At 42.9% G+C, this 10,413-nt stretch overlaps 1 protein-coding gene across 2 annotated transcripts in view; it reads left to right on the forward strand.

Moving 5' to 3' along the window:
* Nucleotides 1-318, forward strand: part of LOC123146062 (CRIB domain-containing protein RIC5) — a gene marked incomplete in the record, with an annotated part of 2,398 nt that extends 2,080 nt beyond the window's left edge. For both annotated transcript variants that reach the window (XM_044565639.1, XM_044565640.1), the window contains 1 exon segment: nucleotides 1-318.
* Nucleotides 319-10,413: the final 10,095 nt, after the last annotated feature.

Here is a 10,413-nt window from a genome sequence, read left to right on the forward strand (position 1 = left end):
GCCGCGCCGCGCGCTGCTCGCTGGTACATACGGGGAGAAGCCTTTTTTTTTTTTTGAATTTGAACTTGATTTTCGTTGGGCCTCTGGAGGAGCACAGGATTTTCGTTGGGCCTTTTTTTTACCTGTTTTTTTCTTTATATAATGCTGCGTTGTTTGTTTTGGGCCGGTGTTTGGAACCGACTGCTTTTAGAAGATGATTTATGGCGGTGTAATGTGTGTGTGTAGATGTGGAAATGGGCCATCTGTAATGTGTGCTTAGCGTGTGTTATTATCCTTATTTCTTACTTTATCTGAGATGGAAATATATGACAGTTCATCTATACGTGGGCGTGTCTATAACTCCATTATTGCGAGGTGCTTTTCGCGCTCACCTACAACACACGACATATGGGCCGGCTCGACAAATGTACGCATACGGCAGCGTCTCACAATGTTGTCAGAATCACCATTCTATTATACAAGTCTACGACTTTATAATCCAAACTTATCTCTCTAATTCTACGATTTTGGTTCTCAGAATCTACGTTTGTACGTTCATGATAGTGAAGATTCTACGATTTGCGATCCTACCATCTAAGCTTCGATCCGATTCAAAATCGCGATTCTGACAACCTCACATCTACGATTAATTTACACGAGCATGTGTGTCTAGTGTTGTTCGCTTCATAAGGTCATTGTTTATATGAGAAGTGGTTGGATGGTTAAGAAGGCAGTGATATACTTCCAGCCCATCAGGAATCAAACCCTAGGTTTGACGCTTTGATATCTCATAAAGGCAGGCTATCACTCAGTGGGGGTAATGTTTCCCTCCATAGCAAGGCGCCAGCCGACTCAGTCTTTTGGAAGTACTCATAAGGATAGAATGTACGTGCGTGCATTCATAGAGGCGATTATATGCATATAGTTTATGAGCATATGTGTCTGTTCTGTATATCTACAAAAGTATCCATACGTATGTTTTTATTTCATTTTCAGTCGTCAATATGTACGTTGGTTCATTCTTTTTTTCACTTTTGGTTATTTTCCAAATATTCAAAATATTTGTGTTTTAGGATTAATTTACTATGATTTTTTTAAAAAATCACCACACATTGAAAACAATTCATGCAATGTAAAAAATTATTTACACAATTTTAAGAAATGACACCATGAAAATGTTCATCTTGTGTAAAATTATTCACATATTTTTTATAAAATTTTCATGAAAATGTAAATATTTTTACACAATTTGTAAAAAATATTCATGCACTTCAAAAAAATAATATTCTTGGCATTTAAAAAATATTTGTGAATTTAAACATATATTTCATGACATTTCTAGAAAATATATGAAATGAAATAAACTTGTTCTCGCAATTTTATTCTTGCTACTTGTGAGCTGCATTGAGATTTCCTCGAAGAGAGGATGATGCAGTATAATAGAGATAATTATTTCCCTCAGTTATGAAACCAAGGTTATCAATCTAGTAGGAGAACCAAGCAACGACTCATGAACATCACCTGCACACAAATAACAAATACCTGCAACCCAACGCGAACAAGGGGTTGCCAATCCCTTGACGGTTATGAGCAAGATTAAATTGTATAGATTTTGATAGATAGATCGGACAAAAATAAAAAATAAAATAAATAAAAGAAAATTGCAGCAAGATATTTTTGGTTTTAATATATGATAAAAGATAGACCCGGGGGCCATAGTTTTCAGTAAAGGCTTCTCTCTTGAAAATAGCATACGGTGGGTGAACAAATTACTGTTGGGCAATTGATAAAAAAACAAATAATTATGCTGATATCCAAGGCAATGATCATGTATATAGGCATCATGTCCGAGACAACTAGACCGAAACGATTCTGTATCTACTACTATTACTCCACACATCGACCGTTATCCAGCATGCATCTAGTGTATTAAGTTCATGGAAAAACGGAGTAGCGCCTTACGCAAGATGACATGATGTAGACAAGATAAACTCACGTATGAATAAACCCCTTCTTTTCACCCTTAATAGCAACGATACATGTGTGTCATGTCACTTTCTGTCACTGGGATTGAACACCGCAAGATCAAATCCATTACAAAGTACCTCTTCCCATGACAAGATAAATCAATCTAGTTGGCCAAACCAAACCGATAAATCAGAGAAAAAATACGAGGCTATAACAATCATGCATAAAATAGTTTGAAGAAAACTCAAATAATATTCATGGATAGATCCGACCCTAAGTCACACCGATCTAGCAAGTAACACATCATATCACTTTGCGGCCTCACGCATGGTAACCAACGGCTGTCGCCTTTACCTTGGTCGAGACCGTTTGCGTCTTTTGGCTCACGTATATGATTGACCGACATGTATCCTTCTTTGCTTTTGTGTCTGTCCCTAGGGGAAAATGTCACGCAGAACACATGGATTGACCGACATGTATCCTTCTTTGCTCCTGTGTCTGTCCCTATGGGAAAATGTCACATGGTGTTTACTGGAGTCCTTGTAGCTTGCTATGACTCGGTTACACACGCTGATGACCGACACCCGCATTGCTGGGTTACGTATGCCTGTCTCTGTACGTTTGTGCCACCTTGGTTTATGACTAGTCATGTCGACCTGGATTCTTTGTCATATGGTTGCTAGCGTCACAATCATATATGTGAGCCAAAAGATGCAAACGGTCCCAGCCAAGGTAAAGGCGACAGCCGTAGGTTACTGTGTGTGAGGCCGCAAAGTGATATGATGTGTTACTTGATAGATCGGTGTGACTAAGGATCGCAGTCCCGACATTATAACATGAACGGGATGGAGAAAAGTGCAAATGAGTTGTTCGCTATGCTCAAAACTGCGAAAGCTGGAATGCAGAAGAACAAACAAGTGTTGATGGTGAATAAGACCGCCAGTTTCAAGAAGAAAGGGCAAGTCCAAGAAAAATTCTACTGGCACCGGTAAGACCGTGTCTCGAAAGAGGAACAAGGGTGGAGGCACTAAAGAGACTGAATGTTTCTACTTCAAGCAGAAAGGACACTGGAAGCGCAACTGCAAGAAGTACTTGGTGGATAAGAACAATAATGGTTCTTCCAGTAAAGGTATTAAAGTTATACAAAGTTAATGTTATTTTACTTTTTGAATTCTTGTATGTCATGAGTATTTAATATTGATCGATTGCTCTCATTTCCAAACCGATGCAGGGACTACAGAAAGCTCGCAAGTTGAGAAGGAATAAAGTCGTGATGCAAATCTGGAACGATGATGGGATCGCTGCTCAACACCGTTGAAGTCATGCCTTTAGTTTATCTTCAAGATTTATCTTAGGACTGAATAATAGTTATTTCGTTCTGGAGTTGTGTAAAACATTATTTTTGGTTTATGCGACAGATATTCTTATAAGTTTTAAACAATGGTTGTTCAAGTGGTTATAAGAACATGTCTTGGATTTACCTCAATCATTGGTGGTTTATTCACAAATCTTGAAATTGAATCTTTATAACATTAATGCTAAACGTCTTGAGAAGACTGATAACACCACTTAAATGTGGCACTGCTTGGTTATATCGAAAAACAATCTTCATGTAAATGGAGTGTTGAAGTCCTTTGATTTTGAATCAATTGACAAAATACATAATGATGTATAAAATCCGATGAGCAACCCAGGGCGTAGTGGATAATTATACTTCATTGATGATTTGAGTAAATATGATTTACTTGATATAAATCTGAAATATTTAAAAGGTGCAAAGAAATTCAAAATGAAGATAAGAATCATTATGACAAAAGATAAAAGGTTTTTCAATCATGAAGAAAATTATCTAAGTCATGAGTTTAGCAAACACTCGAATAATTGAGGAACTATTTTTACCTATCTGCTTTTAGTAATTTTTGGGATATAAGCAACAACATATACACTAAACAAGAGCACCGTCTGAATTGTCTGACTTAAAGACACCATATGAGTTATGGAGTACACCATCCAGAAAATTGCTAATTTGTTGGATATCCCAAAGACGTAATTGGTTATTCCTTCTACAGAAAGTTCAAGGACAAAGTGTTTGTCACAGAGAATGAACACTTTCTTGATAAGCAGTTTTCTCACTCAAGAAGTAAGTGGGAGGACAGTGCAGCTTAATAAGATTATTGAATCTCTCGCAAAAGTAAGTGGGATTAACAAACCAGAAGTTGTTCCTAAAATTGTCCACACAACTAAGCTGGAAGTTACTACACCATAGTAGAAACTCTAGTTAAAGCTTGCAACTGAACTACGAAGATCAGGAAGAGTTAACGAACCTCCTGAATAGTATCACAATGAGATATTCATCTTAGAAGAAGATGAACCTGCGCACTACAAGGAAGCGATGGTGGCGCCGAGCTCAAAAGAATGGCTTATAGCCATGCACACCAGAATGGAGTTCATGTACAATTAAGTTTGGAATTTGGTTGATCCTTCAGAAGGTATGGAGTTCATATACGACAATCAAGTTTGGAACTTGGTTGATCCTCCAGAAGGTATGCAGCAAATGGATATGAAAACTATTATCCTAAATGGAAATGATGTATGAATGATACAACCAGAAGGTTTTGTAGATCCTTAGAATATCGGAAGGTTTTCTCTATGATTTATCTGTTTGGTTTGTCCAACTAGCACTACTCCAGGATGCTGCTAAAGCGACACTACGATCAGAGACCCTTTGACAAAACTGTGTGTGATGCATTAATCGCAAACGGTGATGTAAAAAACCCATCAAAAAAGGTGCAAAACATTTGCGGTGACGGATGCATCAAACACGGTCCGATTTTAGTTGCGTGTGCGATGCAGGGCATACGATTTAGTTCAATGAACTGTTTGCGATGAGGAAGAATAACAGAAACGGGCAGCCAGATAAAGGCGTGTGCGATACATGACATACAGTTCACTCGGATTAACTATTTGTGATGAGGAGGAACAACAGAAACGGGCAGCTAGATAAAGGTGTGTGCGATTGAGGGCATACGCTTCAGACGGATTAACCGTTTGCGATTAAGCAACAAAACAGAAACGGTCAGCCAGATCAAAGTGTCTGCGATTGATGGCATACACTTCACACGGATAAGCTGTTTGCGATTAGCCACAACAAACAGAAATCGTTAGACAGATCAACATGTGTGCGCTAGACGGGCACACATTCTAATTAAAAGAAGCTTGCGCGATGGTAATAACGAGTGCGCACGGTTGTTGGAACAAGACGTGTGCTAACATTGCCTATTGCGGTGCACCCTATGGTGCAAACGCCACGTACGCGGCCGAGAAAGCGTGCCCACGTTACGCCGTCCGGAAATAGTGTCGCACTTAGAAATTATAGAACCATCAATAAATTTTGAGCCCGCGTCCCGTCATATTCCAAATTACTACCACGCTATATTTAATTGCAAATCTGTTCACACTAATCAAGAACTAAACGGTTTCCCACTTAGGAGTGTATTAGTACTCGGTTATAAATACTATTACTCCAAGATGACTGCACATTCCTCCTCAACTCCTCATCCACAAAAACAAAACAAGTCATTCATCATCGTTCCCTTGCGTCTGCCATGGCCAGCGTGAGTTCTGGGTCAAGAGATTGCCACCAGGGAGATGCGAGCATGGAAGCGGAAGCACGAGAGATGTCCCGCCTCGCCTCGAAAGCAGCCGACATGTCCCGCCACGCGGTCGTAGCAGCATAGAGGTCCCACCGCACCGCTGAAGCAGCACGGAGCTCCCGCCGCGCCGTCGATGCAGCAGACTGGTCCGGCCGCGCCATGGAAGCAGCAGAGATGTCCCGCCGCGCTGCGACCTGCGAATGCAGCAAAGATGTCCTCCTGCGCCACGGAGGCATGGGAAAATGTCTCGCGGGCAGACGAGGACTCTTACAGGCGCATGCATGCGATCGTCCATAGCCAGATGGATCAGATCTCTGGCTGGGCGAGGTTGCAGGAGGACATGAAAGCATTGTTGGGGATCGTAGCAGAAATCAAAAATTTTCTACGCATCACCAAGATCAATCTATGGAGTCATCTAGCAACGAGAGAGAGGAGTGCATCTACATACCCTTGTAGATCGCGAGCGGAAGCGTTCAAGTGAACGGGGTTGATGGAGTCGTACTCGTCGTGATCCAAATCACCGATGACCGAGCGCCGAACGGACGGCACCTCCGCGTTCAACACACGTACGGTTGGGGAAGACGTCTCCTCCTTCTTGATCCAGCAAGGGGGAAGGAGAGGTTGATGGAGATCCAGCAGCACGACGGCGTGGTGGTGGAAGTAGCGGGGATCTCGGCAGGGCTTCGCCAAGCTCAACGAGAGGGAGAGGTGTTACGGGAGGGAGAGGGAGGCGCCAGGGGCTGTGGTGCGGCTGCCCTCCCTCCCCCCTCTTTATATAGGCCCCCTGGGGGGGGGGGGCGCCGGCCATGGGAGATCCCATCTCCAAGGGGGGCGGCGGCCAAGGGGGTGCCTTGCCCCCCAAGCTAAGTGGGGCGCCCCCACCCCTAGGGTTTCCAACCCTAGGCGCAGGGGAGGCCCAAGTGTTGGGGAACGTAGTAATTTCAAAAAATTTTCTACACACGCGCAAGATCATGGTGATGCATAGCAACGAGAGGGGAGAGTGTTGTCCATGTACCCTCGTAGACCGATAGCGGAAGCGTTATCACAACGCGGTTGATGTAGTCGTACGTCTTCACGATCCGACCGATCAAGTACCGAACGTACGGCACCTCCGAGTTCTACACACGTTCAGCTCGATGACGTCTTTGCTACTAACATTTTTCAACATAATATTTCTCTAGGAACATATCAAAAATAAACAGGGAAGCAACAACGCGAGCTATTGATCTACAACATAATTTGCAAAATACTATCAGGACTAAGTTCATGATAAATTTAAGTTCAATTAATCATATTACTTAAGAACTCCCACTTAGATAGACATGCCTCTAATCCTCTAAGTGATCACGTGATCCATATCAACTAAACCATGTACGATCATCACGTGAGATGGAGTAGTTTCAACGGTGAACATCACTATGTTGATCATATCTACTATATGATTCACGCTCGACCTTTCGGTCTCCGTGTTCCGAGGCCATATCTGTTATATGCTAGGCTCGTCAAGTTTAACCTGAGTATTCCGCGTGTGCAACTGTTTTGCACCCGTTGTATTTGAACGTAGAGCCTATCACACCCGATCATCACGTGGTGTCTCAGCACGAAGAACTTTTGCAACGGTGCATACTCAGGGAGAACACTTATACTTTGATAATTTAGTGAAGGATCATCTTATAATGCTACCGTCAAACAAAGCAAGATAAGATGCATAAAGGATTAACATCACATGCAATCAATATAAGTGATATGATATGGCCATCATCATATTGTGCTTGTGATCTCCATCTCCGAAGCACCGTCATGATCACCATCGTCACCGGCGCGACACCTTGATCTTCATCGTAGCATCGTTGTCGTCTCGCCAACTTATTGCTTTTACGACTATTGCTACCGCTTAGTTATAAAGTAAAACTATTACATGGCGATTGCATCTCATACAATAAAGCGACAACCATATGGCTCCTGCTAGTTGCCGATAACTCGGTTACAAAACATGATCATCTCATACAACACATTATATCACATCATGTCTTGACCATATCACATCACAACATGCCCTGCAAAAACAAGTTAGACGTCCTCTACTTTGTTGTTGCATATTTTACGTGGCTGCTACGGGCTTAGCAAGAACCGTTCTTACCTACGCATCAAAACCACAACGATAGTTTGTCAAGTTGGTGCTGTTTTAACCTTCGCAAGGACCGGGCGTAGCCACACTCGGTTCAACTAAAGTGAGAGAGACAGACACCCGCCGGTCACCTTTAAGCAACGAGTGCTCGCAACGGTGAAACCAGTCTCGCGTAAGCGTACGCGTAATGTCGGTCCGGGCCGCTTCATCTCACAATACCGCTGAACCAAAGTATGACATGCTGGTAAGCAGTATGACTTATATCGCTCACAACTCACTTGTGTTCTACTCGTGCATAACATCAACGCATAAAACCAGGCTCGGATGCCACTGTTGGGGAACGTAGTAATTTCAAAAAATTTCCTACGCACACGCAAGATCATGGTGATGCATAGCAACGAGAGGGAAGAGTGTTGTCCACGTACCCTCGTAGACCGACAGCGGAAGCGTTATCACAACGCGGTTGATGTAGTCGTACGTCTTCACGATCCGACCGATCAAGTACCGAACGTACGGCACCTCCGAGTTCTACACACGTTCAGCTCGATGACGTCCCTCGAACTCCGATCCAGCCGAGTGTTGAGGGAGAGTTTCGTCAGCACGACGGCGTGGTGACGATGATGATGTTCCACCGACGCAGGGCTTCGCCTAAGCTCCACAACGGTATTATCGAGGTGTAATATGGTGGAGGGGGGCACCGCACACGGCTAAGAGATCTCAAGGATCAATTGTTGTGTCTCTGGGGTGCCCCCTTGCCCCCGTATATAAAGGAGCAAGGGAGGAGGAGGCCGGCCCTAGGAGGGGGCGCACCAAGTGTGGAGTCCTACTAGGACTCCCTAGTCCTAGTAGGATTCCACCTCCCATATGGAATAGGAAAAGAGGAAGGGAAAAAGAGAAGGAAGGAAGGGGGCGCCCCCTTTCCCTAGTCCAATTCGGACCAGACCAAGGGGAGGGGTGCGGCCACCCTTGAGGCCCTTTTCCTTCTTTCCCGTATGGCCCAATAAGGCCCAATACGTATTCCCGTAACTCTCCGGTACTCCGAAAAGTACCCGAATCACTCGGAACCTTTCCGAAGTCCGAATATAGTCGTCCAATATATCGATCTTTACGTCTCGACCATTTCGAGACTCCTCGTCATGTCCCCGATCTCATCCGGGACTCCGAACTCCTTCGGTACATCAACATACATAAACTCATAATAAAACTGTCATCGTAACTTTAAGCGTGCGGACCCTACGGGTTCGAGAACTATGTAGACATGACCGAGACACGTCTCCGGTCAATAACCAATAGCGGGACCTGGATGCCCATATTGGCTCCCACATATTCTACGAAGATCTTTATCGGTCAGACCGCATAACAACATACGTTGTTCCCTTTGTCATCGGTATGTTACTTGTCCGAGATTCGATCGTCGGTATCTCGATACCTAGTTCAATCTCGTTACCGGCAAGTCTCTTTACTCGTTCCGTAACACTTCATCCCGCAACTAACTCATTAGTCACAATGCTTGCAAGGCTTATAGTGATGTGCATTACCGAGTGGGCCCAGAGATACCTCTCCGACAATCGGAGTGACAAATCCTAATCTCGAAATACGCCAACCCAACAAGTACCTTTGGAGACACCTGTAGAGCACCTTTATAATCACCCATTTACGTTGTGACGTTTGGTAGCACACAAAGTGTTCCTCCGGTAAACGGGAGTTGCATAATCTCATAGTCAGAGGAACATGTATAAGTCATGAAGAAAGCAATAGCAACATACTAAACGATCGGGTGCTAAGCTAACGGAATGGGTCAAGTCAATCACGTCATTCTCCTAATGAGGTGATGTCGTTAATCAAATGACAACTTATGTCTATGGCTAGGAAACTTAACCATCTTTGATTAACGAGCTAGTCAAGTAGAGGCATACTAGTGACACTCTGTTTGTCTATGTATTCACACATGTATTATGTTTCCGGTTAATACAATTCTAGCATGAATAATAAACATTTATCATGATATAAGGAAATAAATAATAACTTTATTATTGCCTCTAGGGCATATTTCCTTCAGTCTCCCACTTGCACTAGAGTCAATAATCTAGTTCACATCGCCATGTGATTTAACATGAATAGTTCACATCACCATGTGATTAACACCCATAGTTCACATCGTCATGTGACCATCACCAAAGGGTTTACTAGAGTCAGTAATCTAGTTCACATTGCTATGTGATTAACACCCAAAGAGTACTAAGGTGTGATCATGTTTTGATTGTGAGATAATTTTAGTCAACGGGTCTGTCATATTCAGATCCATAAGTATTTTGCAAATTTCTATGTCTACAATGCTCTGCATGGAGCTACTCTAGCTAATTGCTCCCACTTTCAATATGTATCTAGACCGAGACTTAGAGTCATCTAGATTAGTGTCAAAACTTGCATCGACGTAACCTTTTACGACGAGCCTTTTGTCACTTCCATAATCGAGAAACATATCCTTATTCCAGTAAGGATAATTTTGACCGCTGTCCAGTGATCTACTCCTAGATCACTATTGTACTCCCTTGCCAAAATCAGTGTAGGGTATACAATAGATCTGGTACACAGCATGGCATACTTTATAGAACCTATGGCCGAGGCATAGGGAATGACTTTCATTCTTTTTCTATCTTCTACCGTGTTCGGGTTTTGAGTCTT

Source organism: Triticum aestivum, chromosome 6D (genome assembly GCF_018294505.1).
Source record: "Triticum aestivum cultivar Chinese Spring chromosome 6D, IWGSC CS RefSeq v2.1, whole genome shotgun sequence".
Taxonomy (NCBI): Eukaryota; Viridiplantae; Streptophyta; class Magnoliopsida; order Poales; family Poaceae; genus Triticum; species Triticum aestivum.